Below are 19036 nucleotides of genomic sequence, written 5' to 3'. Positions count from 1 at the left end.
GATACCAGGTTTCACAGCAGGGCTGGAATTAGTTATTTCATTTATTACTGTGTTAGCTCATTGGCTCCATGTTGTACAGCCACACTAAATTCTAAAGCTGATATGTCGTTTGTATATAAGAGTTAAATTTACAGTTTTTCTCCAGATTATTAAAAAAGACGTGGAAATTGGAGACTGATGTTCAAAAATATGGCAAAAAAGATAACCTTGGTTATTCCAGTATATATAATATTTTCCATACAGTTCCCTACCTTTTTTGCTTGTATTAAACATAAATTTTCCTGCTAAAAATGGGCAGTGTCTTAAGTGGGGTCTTAAGAAGAAAATTCCTAAGTTTTGAGGAATGATTTCACAGTTTTGTTGGCATTTTTTAAAACTGATGTAGTACCTAAAAAATTTCTTCTGTTTCAACAATATATTTTCTCCATAACATTTTAGGATATTTATACCTAATGTCATTACACATTGTAATTATGTAATTGCACAACTTAATTGCACATTCTCATTATTTCATCATGTACGCTACAACAATTAAGTAATTAGGTCTAATAGTATAAATTAGATCTAATTGTATACATACATGACAATGGCATAAAAATGGCCTTAAAGAATGGAGAAGACTTTAATCAAAATACAAGGAATGCCTTTTGTGTGCAACCAGAGGAATGTGGAACACTGGACTAATTCTATGCAATGATTACTGGGGACTCCTACACTCCATGGTTTCCATTCCCCATCCCCTTGTTCTGCTGGGGAGGAGAAGATAGAGAAAATAATGGGCAAATTTAAGCCCAGGAAGAAGGAAGGGGGGAAAGAGTTTTTAAGATTTGGATTTATTTCTCTTTAAACTTCAGTCTGTTTTTCCCTGACAGTGAGTGCTGAGTAGTCTCGCCCCATCCTTACCTTGACTAATTTTTTCATTGTATTTCCTTTACCCTGCCCAGCTGAGGAGGGCAGTGATGGAGCAGAGATGTTGGGCACCATGGTCAACCCACCACATTATTTTTTAGCATACCTGTAGGCATGGAATCCTTCTCATGAGCTTGTCCCAGTCTTTTAGCTAAGGACATGTTTTAAGATCCAGTACTCTTGAGTCAGGTCCCGTTTAGTGACGTGAGTGCTCATGGCCATCACATTGTATTTCTGTTAATGCAGCCTGGTAGTGAGGCCTCAAACTCTGTCCAGACTGCTGGTTTTTGCCACACAGGGCCTGGAAAATTCAAACATGTTTTGAAATTTAGAACCTGTCAGATATTTTCTTTTCTTTTATTGACCCTTCTTGACAGGGAGTAAAGGTTTTTCTGCTAGGTCTACATCTGAACTGACGGAGAAAGCCTCACCTCACAAAGCCTCTGGTTGTCCCACGCAGCAGAGGCTGTATCCTGGTTGTGGGCTGGGTCAAGAGAGGGAAGGACATCTGGGCAAGCAACAGGTGTGCAAACAAGAAAACATTATAGTAACACCGAGTCATTGCAAATTTTTTGCCAATATTTTCATGTTTTCAGAAGACTCAACTTAACTAAACTGATTCTCTCCTAAAATAGGAAGCAACTTTTGCAACAAAAATTATCTGGTTGAAAAACTCCCCACAGTTTGAACTTTAAATATTTGTCCTTTCCTACCTGAATCACTACTTTATTTCATAAAAGTAGATTAAAAAATATTAATTGATATATTGTGATGTATTGAATTCCCTTATAAAGGGAATATATTCCCTTCTCAATCTTCAAAACTTCCTTTCATATGCCAACCAACTAAAGGAGTTGTTGCAATGGCTTTAAAAAAACCTCAATCTCTATCAGAGAGTCACCAAAATAATCTCTAATTTCTCAAGGGAATGTATATGTGTTTTTTGCAGTACAACAGAGAAGGTATCCTATCTGATACAGCTTAAATTTATTTTGCCTACTTTGTTTTCAACAGAAAAGTTGCACTGGATAGGAAATTAAGAGATCAGGATTTTTTCCCATAATAAATGCTTTCATCTTTCCTTCTAGGGATTCCTAGAAAATCACAAATAACCTAGTATTTAGACTTTTTCTTTTACCTAAACATGTATATAATACTAAAAAAATAAGAAAAGCAGAGAAGTACATTATTTTACTGTGTTATAATCATACCTGTTGTAACATTTGTTCCAATTCTTCCTTTTGTGCACTTGCAGGAATGAAAATGATTAGTTCTTTACCCCTCATTCCTCTATCTGGAATAAAATGTATGTCAAATATATCTCTGTTCTAAGTCCTTTGGAGACAATGGGGTTGCAAAGAGTTTGAATGTTACTCATTGTGTTCTACCCATAACCTCATTTTCAGCAGGATAGGGGTAGAGGTTCCCGGTGCTTTTACTTAGAGCTACAGCTTTCATTAAATTTCATTACTTCTCCCTGTGGCTGTAAATAGAAGGTTTACCTTAGGAAATTTAATTCCTTTTTCTGGCAGCTTGTGTAATAAAGGTGTGGTTTCTAAATGAAGGTTTATCCTGCATGGAAGGAGATGGAATCAAGGATATACAGGAGAGGATTTCCATTTTATGCTGAAACTGATCAACACTACTGAAAGAAAAATTAAAATGATTACATATTCCACCAGAATCCCTTCATTAAAAAAGGAATTATCTTCTAGAACTAGAAGAAAGCCAAGCATACGAAAATAAACTAGAGGGGCACAATGCATAAAATGAATTATTGTGATTAAGAATGTTAAATTAGGTCGGGTTTGGGTCCCTGGTTTTCTGATAGGTAGAAAAGTTAGGAAGTTATTTTTTCTTCTATAAACTTGACTGATTAAATAACCTCAGGATAAATCTGTAAATGGCTGTGGTTTTGCTCTTTTGAGCTATTACCATTGCATTGTGCACTGTGAAGAATTGAGTAAGTTTTTTGTATTGACAGTGGCCTTTCTTTTGTTCTTTACTATCCTTATTTTCTTTCTTCCATTATTGTATTTCTCATAAGTCCTGTGTGAAATTGACCCCTTCCCTAGCTGGCATCACTCTTACTTCAGAGGTGTGAAGGTTTCAGTAAAATTTCATTAGTCTGTTATGGAAAATCCAAAACTGTAATATCCTTAGAAGTGTGTTATACTCACCTTTGTCATTCATAGTCCTTTTCTTTCACTCTACTTTTTTATCATTTTATTTTCTGCTCAGCTACAAATATCCATATTTATGAAGTACTCATCACCATGGTATCCAAGCACACTTCAGTTTATTAAAAGGATTATATGATGTGACTGCTTGTAATAGCAGGGGATTAGACATGATGACACAGGTTCCTTCTAGTCCCCTGTGTCTATAAATTAATACAGTAAAGCATTTCCTTAAAATTAGGCACCATTTGGAAGGTCATGATACAACATTTCAAACAGCACCAGTTTTGTTGCAAAGCACATCATGAGGTGTCCAAGGACTCTGCCTTCCCTCTTCCAGTGGGCTATTGTTAGCAGCAGGTAGGAAAACTCTGCAGGCTTGTGTTACACTTGAATGCCAGCTGTTATGACCTGGCTCAGGTAGCCCCAGAGTAGGGGAAAATGTGTCAGGACAAGGTACAATGGCTTTTAAAAGAAAGAGGGTAAATTTACATTATGTATTAGGGAGGAATTCTTTATTTAGAGGATACTGAGGGACTGGAACAGGTTGCCCAGAGAAGTTGTGGATGCCCTATCCCTAGAAGTGTTCAAGGCTGCGTTGGATAGGGCTTTGAGCAACCTGGTGTAGTGAAAGGTGTCCATGCCCATGACCTCTGAGGTCCAACCCAAGTAATTCTACGATTCTATAATATAGATTGTGCTGGTATGACCAGCTTTATCTCTAGTGTGCACTGTAGTATACACCTGGCTTAGCTGAAGGCCTCTGAAATTACTCTCACAAAGGAGGGTTGACAGGCTATACATATCTATGAATTAGCCTTTCTGAATTTGTTACAATTTCAGTGTTTCAAAAGTCTGGAAAATCCAATACGGGAATGGTATTATAGAATGAGTTTTTTGTTTTCCAGAATGGTCGTTCACATTCTTAGGCCAGGCAACAAAGACATTTTAATTTGTATGGGATTGTGTTTACCAACCAGCCAATGACAGTTGAATTATAGTTCTGCTGATCCAAACAAATTGTTATTGCACCAAACTTGAACTAGTAAATCATTATAACCATTCCAAGAGGAACACTCTGTGTGTTGTAATATGAGGCTTGTACTATTATATGTTTCACACATTTTTAAAAAACATTGATAAATTGAGAGTCAAACAAAAATATACCAAGAAAGCAATTTTAATAAAAATTGCTTTTTGCACTCTGCTGAAGGTTGTTGCTTCAGTTCTAGCCTTGTGAAATTCAGGTTCATAATATGAAGGAGTAGGGACAGATTCTCATGGTGACACTTGCACGGTGGGCCTGTGCTGTATGATGTACAGCAAATGTAAACACACCTTCATCTGAGACTTCAGCTTTCTTCATTTGCAAACAGAGCTCTGGTCAAACCAGCAGGAGATGCTGAAACCTCAGAAAATTGAAGTACCACCAGTCTCTGGTACCATTTCTTTAATGGTGTAAAATTTTTTGAAATGACATGAGATAAAGCCTTGAAGAGCTTGTATATATTAGGAACACGATTTCAGCTTGGATGCTAAATCCAAGTTAGCTTTAGATCTAGCTGGCTTAGATGTGGCAAGTAATGAAAAGGCCTTGGCATGTGTTTGCTAACCAGGCAATCTTCAATCTGCTGAAACTGGTAGCGCAGATATTAAACTTGTGTTCCGATAAGTCAGTCAAGAACACCATTTCTAGCCAAGTACACTTTTGTGGAAGACTGTTACCACCACAGTCCCTTGCATTGAATGTTAAATACTATGATCAGGTTTCAGATCAAGATTCTCTTACCAAGGCAAAAGAACTTGTTCGCTGTGTGCCCAGGACCTGAAAGGACAAGGAACAGTTTTCAGTAGGATGTTTTTTGTAAGATTTAGACAATTTAAAGACATTTAAAAAAGGCAAAAGTTTTCATCACTTAAAATGGTGTTGCTGTAGATAAAAAAAAAATACAAACCCAAAAAAACCCAGCCCAAAATATTTATTTAGCTGTGGGTGTGGACAATAAATTTTTTGGCTGTTAGTTTGCTAGACCATTGTGGGTATGATATGATCACTAGTTTGCTAACAGATGGACATCCTTTTAAAGCCAAGCTGTTATATATTTTTACCATTTTAGTCTGGATGGAAACCAGCTTTTTTACCTTATGTTGTGCTTTTTATTTCTTATGTCAGAGGACAAAATCTCTTCCAAAATGTGCTTCTGAAAACGAAAAACACTTCTGTAGTCCATATGCACTTCTTTACCAGACCAATACTTGCCCTGGGTATTCCCCTGCTAGAATAGAATCTCTGCCTGACCTCAGGGCCTCATTTCTTGTTCCATCCTTTCCCTGTATCAGTGCAATGCTGTTCAGTTGATTGAAGGCCAGGTATGACAGACGTAGGAGATGTCATGGCAGATGCCAGGCCTAGGGATATTTCATCAGTCTTTTCTGTTTGTTCAAGTATTCTACCATTCGTTGGTTTTGCCATCTGTCATGCCTTGCCTGGTGACTCTTTGTTCTTACTGACTGTGTGGTAGGATCTGCTGCCTATATTTGAATCACAGAACCTGGACCAAAATCAGAGATAACATCCGATACCATCGTTATTCAGTCCCGTAAATGTAAATTTAAAATTTATGTAATACACACATAAATGACAGTATATATATAAAAAGATGTTTTCACTGGTTTCTTAGTAAAGAACTCCACCTCTGAATATGATACAATATACTACCCAGCATATTCTAAAATTAAATATGTTGTGGGTCCAAATGCCACTTCTTTATTGATTCCAAAGGCTAATGTCAAAGACTCCTTATTGTATAACCTTTCTTGAATTATTTCAAACACAAGAGTATCAGTGGAGACATAGTAACTGATACGCAATGAGTTAACATCCCCTTCATTTTCCTTAGCCCAAAAATCAAAATCTACAGTTTTTACTCAAAAGGAAGTGATTGATTGAAGGACGAAAGCAGTGTGGCTAAAGAAAGGTATGCTTAATTTTGGAATCCTTACAAAGGTAAAAATAAATTAACTATAACCAGTATGAAGTAATTAAATTGAACAAATTGGGTGAGATCTTAGAGGCAAATCTTAAATAAAAAGAGGAAAAGCCTTTAATTTTCAGAAGTACAGTACTAGTTGCAGGAAAAAGAAGTAAGAAGAGTAAATAGGGACTGACTTGGCAAAATCACAAACTCATTACTGACATCAAAGGATAAAAAGTAGGTGAAAAATATAAACCAAATAAAAATGTTAAGGGTATGCATAAGGAAATTATAGAAGAATAAATATAGGCCAAGTAGTAGTGTAAAGGAAATAGTTATTTAACTCTATTATGAGGAAAACAGATTTTGAGGATGATCTGTGCCTTTTTACTGATGATTGATGATGCTGAATTGTAGCAGTGTTTAATATCTGCTTTTTCTACTGGTTTTCACAAAAAGAAATTTAAATAGTGAAAAGCTCTTTAGTACAATTATTACCACAAATTGTTGAAAGAGCGCAGGCAAAAACATGGTATTGTGTGGATAGATAAAGCAGATATTTTCTTATCAACTCCTTGACAAGGTTCAACATAGGTTAGTTTCAAAAAGAATAATGACTCTTACTGGTTATTTTGTGAAGGATACCTGACAGAAAAGTAAAGAAGTACGCTATGCTATCTTTTGAAAACCAAAAAGGAGAGTCAAGGAATCATAGGTCAAGCAGGTTTTTTCTAGACAAAACCTTTGGGACAAATAACAAAACAAGACTTTGTAAGTATTAGGAACATAATAAAATTAATAGCAATATTCAATTTTCAAAAATTAATTGAACCAACCTAGCTTAATTTCCTTTTGTAGCAGAATAATAGACCTTGTGAGCTGCTGCTCCTAAGCCTGTCACCTGGGATTGAATAAGGATTTTGTGCAACAAGACAATTAGAATTGTTAGGCAAGTCACACTAAGTCATGGCTGTCACCCTCCCTTACTTCCCAGTCATTAGAAGTTCCTGTTGTCATTACAGTGACTCTTTTCATAGTATCTCACTGCTGTGGGTTTCTTTCCAAGGTTACAAAGAATGGCAAGCCCAAATTTATGTTTCAGCAGGCATTCTAGACAACTACGAGAAGGGTGAAATGTATAAATTAAATAACTTTTCAAAAGTGTTTAAAGAAAATTACAAGAGAATATAAAATAATTTTGAATCCTTTCCTCCACTGTAAAGGTCAACAGAGACATTCTGACAGGTCTTTTTAAAAATGCTTGCTATGATATGGAATCTAAATGTGGAATAATGGGTACAAAGAGATGCATTCTGTTTTACTCACTTGAGTGTGATTTGATTGAGTCCCTGGAGGGGAGCAGCAAAGGCCAGATGAGACACAGGAGGTTTCTCAGGGGGCAACAGAGCCAGCAGGGACCCAGGTGCAAGGAGCAAGGGAGCAGAGCAGAGCCACATTGGGCCAGGAGGGCAGAGCAGCAGGCAGGTTCCTGGTGCTGGGGCTGGAGATCAGGCCACAGCTCTGGATCAGGCCTGGTGAGGATAACCAGGGTCAGACACAAACTGTTAAGGCTTATTAGTGCCTTCAGGGCACTTCAGCTAGACCTTGCTGTTCCTGTATGATTTATGCAAGCAAAGATGTGCAAAGGCTGTTGGCAGAAATGCCTGTTGTCTATGTGTGCTTCTATGTAAAACCTCAAGCCATTTTCTAAACAGTTTTATGATCTTTATCTTTCTCACCTTACCTGTCACATTATTAAAACTTTTCTGCGCTGTGATTAGAGTTATAGCCAACAGTGCTTGGGAAACCTGAAAATATTCAAGAATGGAGAATGAATTTTCATAATTTCCCAAGGCTCAGCAGTTTGTCAGAAGCTGTTACGGGTGGTTTACTACTGCTCTCCAGCCAATGTAGTTGGCTCATCAGTATTTGGTATCCTTTAAATTGACTTTGCACTGGCATAAGCCAGAAGTGTTTGCAGCTTCAGCACTGATGTAGCAGGAAGGATTAAGCTCCTCTACTAAATATATGCCTACTGTAACATGCATCTGACATGTGGGATAAGAGCAAGTAATATCTTTTGAGCCTGCAAATCTTACCAAACAGCTGAGACACTTGCTCCCAGGCACTAAGATTCTTTGTTTATTTTAACACTTACAGTTTTTCTCTGCCCAAAATTTCTTTGATCAAAGACTCAGAAGATGTGTACACCAAGTTCAAAACAGTATAAACCATGGTAATGCCTTAGATTAAAACTAAAAATCCAGGACAAAGTTTCTGATCTAAGTTTTCAAATGGACTGTGGAGCATATTGGTAAAATGAGAAAGTTCAGTTTATGTTAGAACACATAAGTTATTTTTGTAAACTAACTCCTCTGTAGAGGTCTGAGGGCCACTAAAGGGAGCAAAGGACTTTAAAATGGAGGGAATAAAATAATTAAAGAAGTCTTTTTTATTATAAACTGTATTTGCTTTGCCACTTGTAACAGGTGCTTCTATTACTATGGGAACCTCTATTGATAGATGATAGAAAAGTACCTTCAAGACACCTTCTTGGTCAGCAAAATAAATGGTGATTTTTGCCTATAAATCCTTGAAAATATTTCCTTTGTTGTTACCAACTAATTGCTTTTCTTTCACACAGAAGTTTGTTTTTAACTACTACCTAGAAAGTAGCCCTTGGTAGCCCTCTTGCAGGCAAATAGAATCAAACAAGTCAGTTTGCAAGTCACTAATTTTCTAGACTAAAATTTGTCTCACAGGAGAGAACATATGACAGAAACATTTTTAAAAACTGTTCCTTTTTTTTCTTTTTTAGTTGGCAAAAATGTTTCACAAGTCAGTTTTCTGGCACCTGTATTTCACACTTGGATCAGTAGCTCTGTCTTACATCAGTATTTAATATTTAAAATATTAGATTTATCAAGTTTCACTGCTAAAAGAACTTAAAAGTTGTCACTGCCCATCATAGGCTGTGTAGTTTCTTAAGCAGATTGAGCTCTACTGCTATTACAGTACATTGGAAAATGCATTATTTTAAATTATTTCTTTGAGCTGTAGTTGACTATGCTTCATTATGTACATACATTTGGTTTGAAACTAGATAAACATTAAGATACCCACCCAAACAATTCTATGATTCTATACTTATATATATTTTATACAAGATGTATGTTTAATGTAAATAATCTGCAGGAATTTACTTATAAATTTTACAGTTAAACATTTTTCAGCATTTTGGAATCTAGAATTGACATTCATAATTACCTTGACCTAACTGAACTCTACGAATTAGAAGGAAAATTGCTGCTTAATCAGAATGAATGCCAAGTACTATTTATAGGAAAGGTTTATCAAAGGAAAAATACAGACCAGGAAAAGTGGAAAGGATTCCAGGGAAGGTTAGTGATTCACAAGATTGAATCTAAGCTGATAGCTCTTGCAAACATTGTCCCCACAATACTGCTAGGTATAAAGAGAGGCATAGTTGTACATTCCTTCCAAATAAAATTCAGTGGGCTTGTAATGTTCCTGGTGTCTGACCTTATAATTGACAGGGCTTCTTTAAGTACCCTTTTTTCACAGGCTCTAGAGATATTGGAGATATTTTGGTGGTGTTTTATTGATGTATTTTTGAGCATGGGATATGAAAAACACACAAAAAACTGAATGGGGTGTTCAGCGGTTTTTTATTCAATTTTGACTTTCTTGAAGAAAAATTACAGGAGTTGGTACTGCTTTAGGAAAAATAAAACAAACAATGAACTTCCTTGTTCTAATAAATCCTTTCATTGGAACTTGTGGGAGGTCTTTCTGTTAGAATATCAGTGTTTCCTTCACTTCACCAGGTTCTCAGGGCAGACAGCTCACTCTCCTATGGTTTTAGTGACTTAAAACCAAGTGAAGGACAATAGCTGACTTTGTTGAAAGTCCAAAACTTTTCAAACCCTTAATCAGGTGTTGCTTGGATCATTTTCCCTAAGGCCATAACAAACATGGACAAGTAACATTGTGTACATGACCACCTTTCAGAAACCCAGTTTTGGTGGTAACTGACATGCTGTCTATGCTAAACATGTTTCAGTGCTAGACTACTTAGGAAAACAATCCTCTTCAGCTAGAATTATCTGCTACTCTTAAATAGTATGCAACACAGGAAGCAAAAAATATGCAGGCAAAGGAAACTCATTGAATAAAACAGTTTATATTCTGGCATAGGCATATTCAAAGATCATAATCTTACAGAGAATTCATGAATTGTGCAGACAGGTTCTCTAAATAACCAGCAAGCTGGTAATAAGGAAGAATTAAGGTCTTTGAACTGTGGACAGATGCATGTAATTAGAAACAAGATCACATTATTTTTAATAATGGAATGCAAATCATAGCAAGGAAACAGGTGCATAAATGTCATGGACCATTAAAACTTATCACAGGTGCATTATGAAGCATGTAGAGAAGCAAGTCAGTTCATTCCTCAAAGACTTCAATAGGTTTGTTGTTTTATAATACGTAATATGGCAATATTTTTGGGAATTAGCTTTTCCCCTAGTAATACTTTTGCTGCTGGATATGTGTGATTTTTTTCCTTCATAGTACTAATATATCAGACTGTGTTCTATATTAACATGTGCTATCTCTGTATCTTGAGAATATGAGATATCAGTTAATATCTAACCTTTAGTATCTCTGAGCCCAGCCTTAACTCCCTATATGGCTACTCACAAACATAATTCTTCCAGCTCTTTTGGATGCTTGTGGATGGTTTCTCAGTAGCTCATTTGGTTCATGGGGTAGGATGTGAAATGTCAGCCCCTTGTTTGGCAGTGACTGAGGAGACAGAAGAAAGGACACATCTCCTGTATGCCCTAACCAAGAGCGAATAGGTATGGTTGAAGTTTTGTCAGCTGTGATGGCAAACGTGCTCTTGCTGCTCTTTGAGCATCCATGCAGAAATAAAATGCAACAGTAGAACCACTTAGTAAAGTGCAATTTGAAGGGTTTATTTAAATATGAAATTAGGAGTCCTAGCCATTTGCATTTTTAGTGCTTCTTCTGAAGAATAGCTTGGCCTGATTCCTACTTGCTTCAAATTGGCCTAATTCCATAGGCAAAAAAGAGCTGGATTAACATTGGCAGCAATGCAGATCCATTGAAGACTTGCAGTAGTACAATGCATAGTAAGTCTGGAGGGGAAATAACCTGTGTACGTATCCTTAACATAATTAGGTAATCTGCATTCTTTTTAATCTAGAGCTGGCTCACTAAAAGTTTACTTGTGTATTAACAATTACTTCACAGTAACTATAATTGCTGTATTTTTTGCCACAAGATTGACATTGGTGATTGATATAAGCAGTCAATGAGTAGGAAACTGCTCTGAGATATCTGCATCTCCTCTAGAAGCTTATTTTTTAGACATATACTTGCAGAAAAAGGAAATAGTTGCTTTCAAGAAAAAGAGCAAATGATGAAGAAAGTCAAGCTGAAGGATTAAAAGTTTTTTTGATTTCTAAAAACTCAATTTTGAAATGAAGTTCTGCCTAAAGAGCTTTAAACTAGATTTAAAGTGGTACAGGAGTATAGCAGGATAGACAGACACAAGCTATGCAATGGGGACAACTGAAGGTACCACCCAAGCAGCAAAAGGAGGCTTAAGAGGGGATACCTCCAACAAGCACAAACACCCAAAGGTATAACTGTGAGACAGGGCTGTTGGGGTCTCCTGCAACCTGACTGGGATATTTACACACTCAAACACTTCTGTGATGTCCATGTCCATGCACAGAGTATGGGGAGCAAACAGGAGGAACTAGAGATCTGTGTGCAGTCACAGGGCTTTGATCTGATTGCAGTTACAGAGATGTGCTGGGACAGCTCCCGTGACTGGAATGTTGTCATGAAGGGCTGCATGGTGTTTAGGAGAGGAAGACTAGGAAGGCATGGTTGTTGAGTCACTCTCTGCGTGATTCAGCTCTTGGAATGTATTGAGCTCTGTCCTGGGCTGGTTATATTTTTGTGAGCTTTGTGCTCTGAAACACCCACAAGCACATTCATTGCCAATCTGAGGTTAGGTAGATTGTGCCTTCCGTGTAGCATTACAAAAAAATTATTCAGTAGGTGTTGGCCCAGACTTAGGTAGAAATTTAAGTAAGTACCAGGGAGGTGGAGGAACTGGACATTTTATGAAACATCACAATCAGACAATTGGAAATTATTGAACCCTGGTGGAAACTGATTTGATTTTTTGATGTTATTTTATATAATATATTGATTTTTTGGGTTTTTTTGATGGAAACAGATGATGTTTTCTGGAAAAAAGAATTGTCCTTGTTTATAAGTGTTTATAACCTATAAGTGTTCAATTGAATAAGTCAAAAAAATGACATTTTCTGAGGAAAATTTCACATTAACAGTGATTACGGTTTCATGAACATGTTCTGTATTCTTAAGAGCTTTTTTTTCTGACACACTTAAATTTGCTGTTCTGTTGTTCCAATTAAATTTAACTGTTAAAAGTCATGATCATTGAGTGTGGTGCTCATTAATTACATTAACATAGCATTCCAGACCACTCAAAATCACAGTCATATTGATTGTTTTAGAGGAGTTTGCAAACTTTAAATCTCTTAATCTAGGCCCTACATAACATGAGCAGAATAGAGCCCAAAAACTGCAATGATGAATTCTCTTGCCTCTGTTGAGAAGAGAAATTGCTGTTCTGGACTACTGGTGGTGTTTTACTTTTAATATATATGCTATTTATTTATTTAAAGTGCAGCAGCTTCATTCTTTAAATGCTGAGAGTTGCAGATCCAAAGCCCTGCTCATTAATGTCAGCATGTCAGTGATACTTATTTCCAAAAAAAAGGGAATGGTAAAGATTTATTTTTCATGATCAAGGCTAACCAGTCGTTTAGAAACCTGGGGCTGTGAGCTGTGGACACAAAGGCTGCAGTCTGTCTTACTGACTGGAGAATGGACACCCTCACTATCGTGATGTGACATCGCTCCAAGTGCTGCTCTCTGCTCAGCAGCATCACTTCAGACATTGCAGGAGAAGTCTGCCTCAGCCAGCTACTCCTCATCCATATTCAGGCACTGAGAGCACTGTATTGTCCTGTGCTGAAAAATCAATACTGTGAATACTGTGTGTGCTGAGCCTATTTGATCTTTTTGGTTGTCATGGCTACACTTCAAGGTATTGATTCATCCACAGGGATCTCAGGGTTGGATGGTCCCTGTATTGAGGCAGAAATCTTTTGTCCTGTGAAATCTAAGCACATTCTACAATGAACCCTCTTTCACATATGCTTAGACCACCAAACTGGTTTGCTTTTTTTTTTTTTTTCTTCTTTCTCTCCTAGGGGTATTGGTGGAAGGAACAATTTAACAATTTCTCAAATATTTCCTGCAAATTCCAGCAGATTCTATGAGTGATGATGTTGCAGACATGATAAAATGCACAATGAAAATCATATGGACAAAATGAAAGATACTTGAAATACTGCTGTTGTTGCTTCATTGAACAAAGTGAATCATGCACACTGGGTGTATTCTCAGTGGCTGTTCCTTGATCTTTTTTTTCATGTATTGGATCTATCCCTCTGGTCAACTTAAAGTAAATCAATTGAAAAGATTCTGATTGAAAAGGACTGTAATCTGCATTGGAACTCTGTATTAGAAACTGAATTTCATAAAGTTTCATACCAATTATTCAGTATTTCATACTGTTTATTTAGTTTAATTTTTAAATAGATGTATATATATGTATATAAGTGTATTTATAAACATAATGTCCAAAATTGCCTATGAGATACATTTACCCTAATTTTATCCAGTAACCATGGCACTCTATTTAGACACCTTTTTGTTTGTATTCACCAAAGTAACTGATCCATCTGCGCTTGCTATTGGCTTTGATTCCCTGGAACAAGTGCAGCAATTTAGGTAATCATGTCTTAGCCACTTTTAATGGCAGGGAACTGATTAAAGTAATTGGTGAGGTAAGACAATAAAATTGTGTCTTGTCTAAGACCAAACCACAAATATTTGAGGTCCAAACCTCTATAAAGTAATGTAATCTCCCATAGTTGTAGATAGATTATATTTTATATATTAGCATTTCTGAAATCTTATTTACTGGATAAAAAGGTGAACCTAGTAGAAATTACCAAAAAATATTGAAGATAGTCAAACTGTATCTAACATCTATAATCAAGTGTTATATTCTATGAATATGCAGTGTTGCCTTATGTTACAGTGTAGATATTTCTGTAAAAACACAGATCAATAATGGAAAATGGTGTTGGTCAGCCTATTAATTGAAGAGGTGTGTTCCTAGTGTCTTGTACATTGAGAATGCTGGGTTTCTCTCTTCTGACAAGGATGCATGCAGACACATGTATTGAAAGTGTTCCCTTGGGTTTGGGTAAGAGGGTGCCCTGGTAAAGGGAGACATGCTGCTTGCGTTCACACCATAACATTTATCAAATGTGAAGGCCCTGGCTTGTGCAGAAATGGCTTTCTCAGTAAAGTTTGTCTATTCATTCTACTCACTGATGGGGTAGAAGTCAATGGAAAATCCTGAGGAATAAAGGGAGAAGAAGGGTGCCTCAGACTTCTGCTTCCTCTGGAATGACAGCTGAGATTCTTTGAGGTACTGTTTTGTTTGACTCTGGCATCCAGCTGAATCCCTCTCCAAGGTGTGTCTTTCCTTCACTAAGGCTTATGATGCTGAAATTTATGGATTTTTTTTCTTCAGAGTGAGGTTCTAAGGGTCCCTTGTAATTTCTGTCTCTATTTCTGGTGTTAATAGCAGTAAATGTACCCAGTTTGTGTCACCTCTGCTAAGAAGCAAGGAAAATGCCTTCATGGGAAACCTACCAGGTTCCCTAAACTTTAACCAGTTCCAAAGAATTTTGTATTGCATTTATATGAGCCTATGCTCCCTCCTGTTCTCTATTACATGTGTTAGTTTTCCATCTGTGTTTTCATTCTTTGAAATCATTGATGGTGTATAAATACTGGAGATGGTTCTATACATGGAGGAAGTACTCCTAAAGATTTCCTTTTCTTTGGTTATCTTTTGATATACCTATTTGATTAATGAGTGTTGAACTTAATTTCTTTCTTAGATCTTAAGAAGGTGTTTCTGGAGAAAAACCACTTCTGTTTCTGATAACAAGAACAAGTTAACTTCTCTTTCTATATACAACTGACTTTCTCCTTCCCTCCCCAGAGTTTTCTGTACCTTTTAGCATTATTTTTGTAATAGGGTGAATACTATTTAATATCTTCAGTTGTGAGCACCCTTCTTATCTGGGTTTTTCAAATTTCAGACATTTTCCATGAGAGATTTTCAGTAAGAAGATGAAAACGATAATTTTTATTGCCAAAACTATGTTGCTGGAAGAAGACAGATTCCTGAAAGAAGACAGCTTCCTGCAGTTAATCTCATACTGAATTGTGCTGTACTGTTGTATAAATTCCATTAAATCCAGGGCATAAATTGTTAGGTTTTGTATTAATGCACTCAGAGGGAGTCCTAAGATGTTTCTTTTCAAAGTGTGCAATTGGAATGGGGTGTTGTGGTGATAAACGTGGAAAATAAGACACAGATGATGCTGAATGACAAAAGAAGCAGAAGACCTGGGACTGAGGGGAAATGAGGTAGCACTGGTTGCTGTGCCTTTGATAACTTCACCCCAAGTTGTGTATTCATACCTCGACTGCAAAATGGAATGGCGATAGTTAAGATCTACTTAAAATCATGGTGGAGTTACTGTGTCTACTTTTCAAGAACAAATTAGGAAAGGAAAAGCCTACTCCATCTTGGGTTTTTTGTGGTGGTGGTTGGTTTTCTTTGCTTTTTCTTTTTTTAATTTGAAGTATGTACTATCAAGAGGTAAAAATAGTTATATTTCAGAGACTCATAATGCTCCATCTCTGGTTATTGCAGATAGTTTAGAAAGCTTTCTTAGGTGTTCAGAAAAACCTGTAGTTCTTCTCTTTGTAGGAGCATGGGATAATACATTCATTTATGAACTGTTTGGGGTCTGAATTTAGCAGTAATCTGCTTAGTAGATTTTCCTGTAGCTGATGCATTTTTAAACCCTGGGAAAAGAAGCTGTTGCAACCAGCTAGTGGCCATTTCTACACAACTGCTACAGACTGCAATCTGTCTGGAGAATAGTTTAGCTGCATGTTCTTTCTTGATTTATGCTTACTTCAGAGGAATTAGTAACTCTAAACATGTGTGTGTGTGCACATATGCAAACTCTCCACAGTCTATGGTGTTTTTTAAAAGTCAGAACAGGTATATCATAGATGTGAGGTTATTCAGTTTTTGTGAGCTTAGGAGAATAATCTACTCCACAGAGAGGAAAATCTAGCCTAAATCTTGCTATTGAAGGAGTAAATACATCGTTTTTAGCCTCTTGCTTCTCAGGGATAATTCATTATACACTGAAAACTCACGGTGCCTGAGCCAATTTAGAAGTCAAACCAAATGTTCAATGTCACTGGCAAATGTCATACCTAAGTGTATGACAGCAAGGAGAGAAGACTTCCCATCACCTCTTACCTATTGGATAAAAGGTGTAATTTTTTATTTAATACCTCCATGCTATATTAGAAAGTGGATTATAAAGGAGTTGTGTTTGAACCAATTTAAAGCAGAACAATAATTTAGTCTGAGTTGTCATGACAAAATATGCCATTGCCTCATCAAACCTACCAAAACTTGTATTTTGTTATAATCTAGAGTTAAAATTCTTTCTAACAACAGTAAGGTCTAAAGGAGGAGAGAAATGGCTGTGAGGAACTCCTGCAGCTTAGTTCTTCAGTTTTCTTACCAGCAAAGAGAGATATTGAAGTACAGTTCAAATAATTTACTACTCAAATAGTTCTTTTGCAAAAAACATTTGATTACAAGGAACTGTTAGAGAGCATCTGTTAAATTGTTTTAAATAACTATGTCACTTAATCGAAATAGCTTCTAGAGCTGTTAAGGTTTCCTTTTGGAGGATTTCAGCATTTGCATCTGCTGAATGATTTATATCTCTGACATTAACTTAATATTATGGGGGAAAACACAGTTCAACCTCCGGCAGGCTGGCATGAGATGTGAAACTGTTCCAGGTTGAATTTTCCGTTTTAAATTTTTCATGAAATTCTCTCAGCAGGCCACTGTTCAGCTCTGAAAGGATTTTCAACCTAATAACCATAACTGCTTCAGTCCAGCCATCAGGAAAAAAAAACAAAAGGAAAAAACCCACTCCACTGGAAAACAAGCATTTCATCAAAACTCTCTTCCTGCTTTTACTGCACCATAATAACACTGAATAGGTTTGGGGCCATCAATTGTAAAATTATCATTTTTCACCAAAGCAACATTATATTAAATGCTTAATTATTCATTACTAATGCTTGTCATGGTGAAAGATTGGTCCCAGCAATTTTTAAAGCAGTGGGCCTGGGTTTTCTTCCTTGAAGGTTAATGGCTGAGCCCTTGGTTTCATTACCTTCACTGAACATATCACACCTCATATGTCATAGCTTAGCTTTTTGCTTGCTCTCCTCTCTCTGCCTAGTGACTAAAAAGTGGCAACACTAAAGGTTTGGTAAGGTCTGTTGCATGACTTTGTTTTGGTGTTTGCATTGGGATAAACTGTTCACCCTGGCAGTAAGGATGGGTAACAGCAGAAGTGAGGTTGGGGACCTTGTAAGATATAATCATTCTTGGCTAGGCTGAATCATTCCTGCAGGGGCATTTTGAAAATGGGAGCACTTAGCTTTAAATGGAACAAGATGCACAGAGATTATGAGCAAATTATGCAACTTGCAGAAAGCTATTTACTCATTTGAAATTACATGCATGAAATATTGATGGTGCATTAGTTACATGATGGCAATAAAAGGGGACTGCATTCAGTCTTACTGGGTACAAGGCCACAGGATTACAGCCTCAAGCTTTTTCTCTGCAAGCATCTGAATGTTTAAGGTTTGTATTTATCAGGCCAATTTCAATATAACCTGGAAATATTGGGTGAAGGTTGTTTGGGGTTTTTCAAAACCTTAACAGCATCTAAAATGCCATATAACAGAGAGGTCATTCATTTCACAGACATGGAGAATGGTTGTATTTTTGCTAAGGCTAGAAGAAATTGCTCCTCTTTTTTTTTTTCTTTTCATACTACTATCCTTATGCACCTCTACAAATAAGTAGTTTTGAAAACAGGGCTGGGCTCACTGCATTTTGAGCTTATCTCCACATCTTTCAAAGCAGCAAAGGAAGCCGAGGTAGCAAAATTGATTAGAAGACTTAAAGAGTAAGGAACTAAAACAGTCACTTAAAATTCAGGAGTGACAAAGCAAACCTAACAGCACTATTTCCACTAATATTACCATCACTACTGGAGATTTTGTGCTTGATGCTAATTATTGAACTTGATTCCTATAAATAAAGCCATCACTGTATAAATAATGAATTTTGAACCTATCCATACATGTTCTAGTGTTCTATAAATATAAACGTGGTAATTTTCAGCAAAGCTATTCAGTGCACTTTAAAGGAGATAAATAATTTATATGAATTCCATTTAGTTATTAAAGAGGCACTGTCAAGATAAAAATCCTTGGAATTCTAAAAAAAATTCCCTGATTGCTAGTAGTCAGATTGATAAATAAAACCAGAATTATTTGAAATATCTAATTCAGGCCTCACCTTTGCTATCTCTATTAATATCCACCCTTTTTATACAATGATGGAAAAAGTATATTTGGCCACAGAACAGATGAAGGCCCAGAATTGCCATTTCTTTTTCTGTGTGCTTTTCACTCAATCTAGAAATGAAAGTAACTGTTTGTTTTCCTAGTTTCTAAGTTTCATTTGTGATTAGGGGTCAGGACTATATTTCCCTTTTTCCTCTCATTTTTATTATAAAAAGAATATGTTAGAAATTTAAAGTG

This window comes from Molothrus aeneus, chromosome 3 (assembly GCF_037042795.1).
Source record: "Molothrus aeneus isolate 106 chromosome 3, BPBGC_Maene_1.0, whole genome shotgun sequence".
Taxonomy (NCBI): domain Eukaryota; kingdom Metazoa; phylum Chordata; class Aves; order Passeriformes; family Icteridae; genus Molothrus; species Molothrus aeneus.
This window is presented reverse-complemented; position numbering follows the sequence as displayed.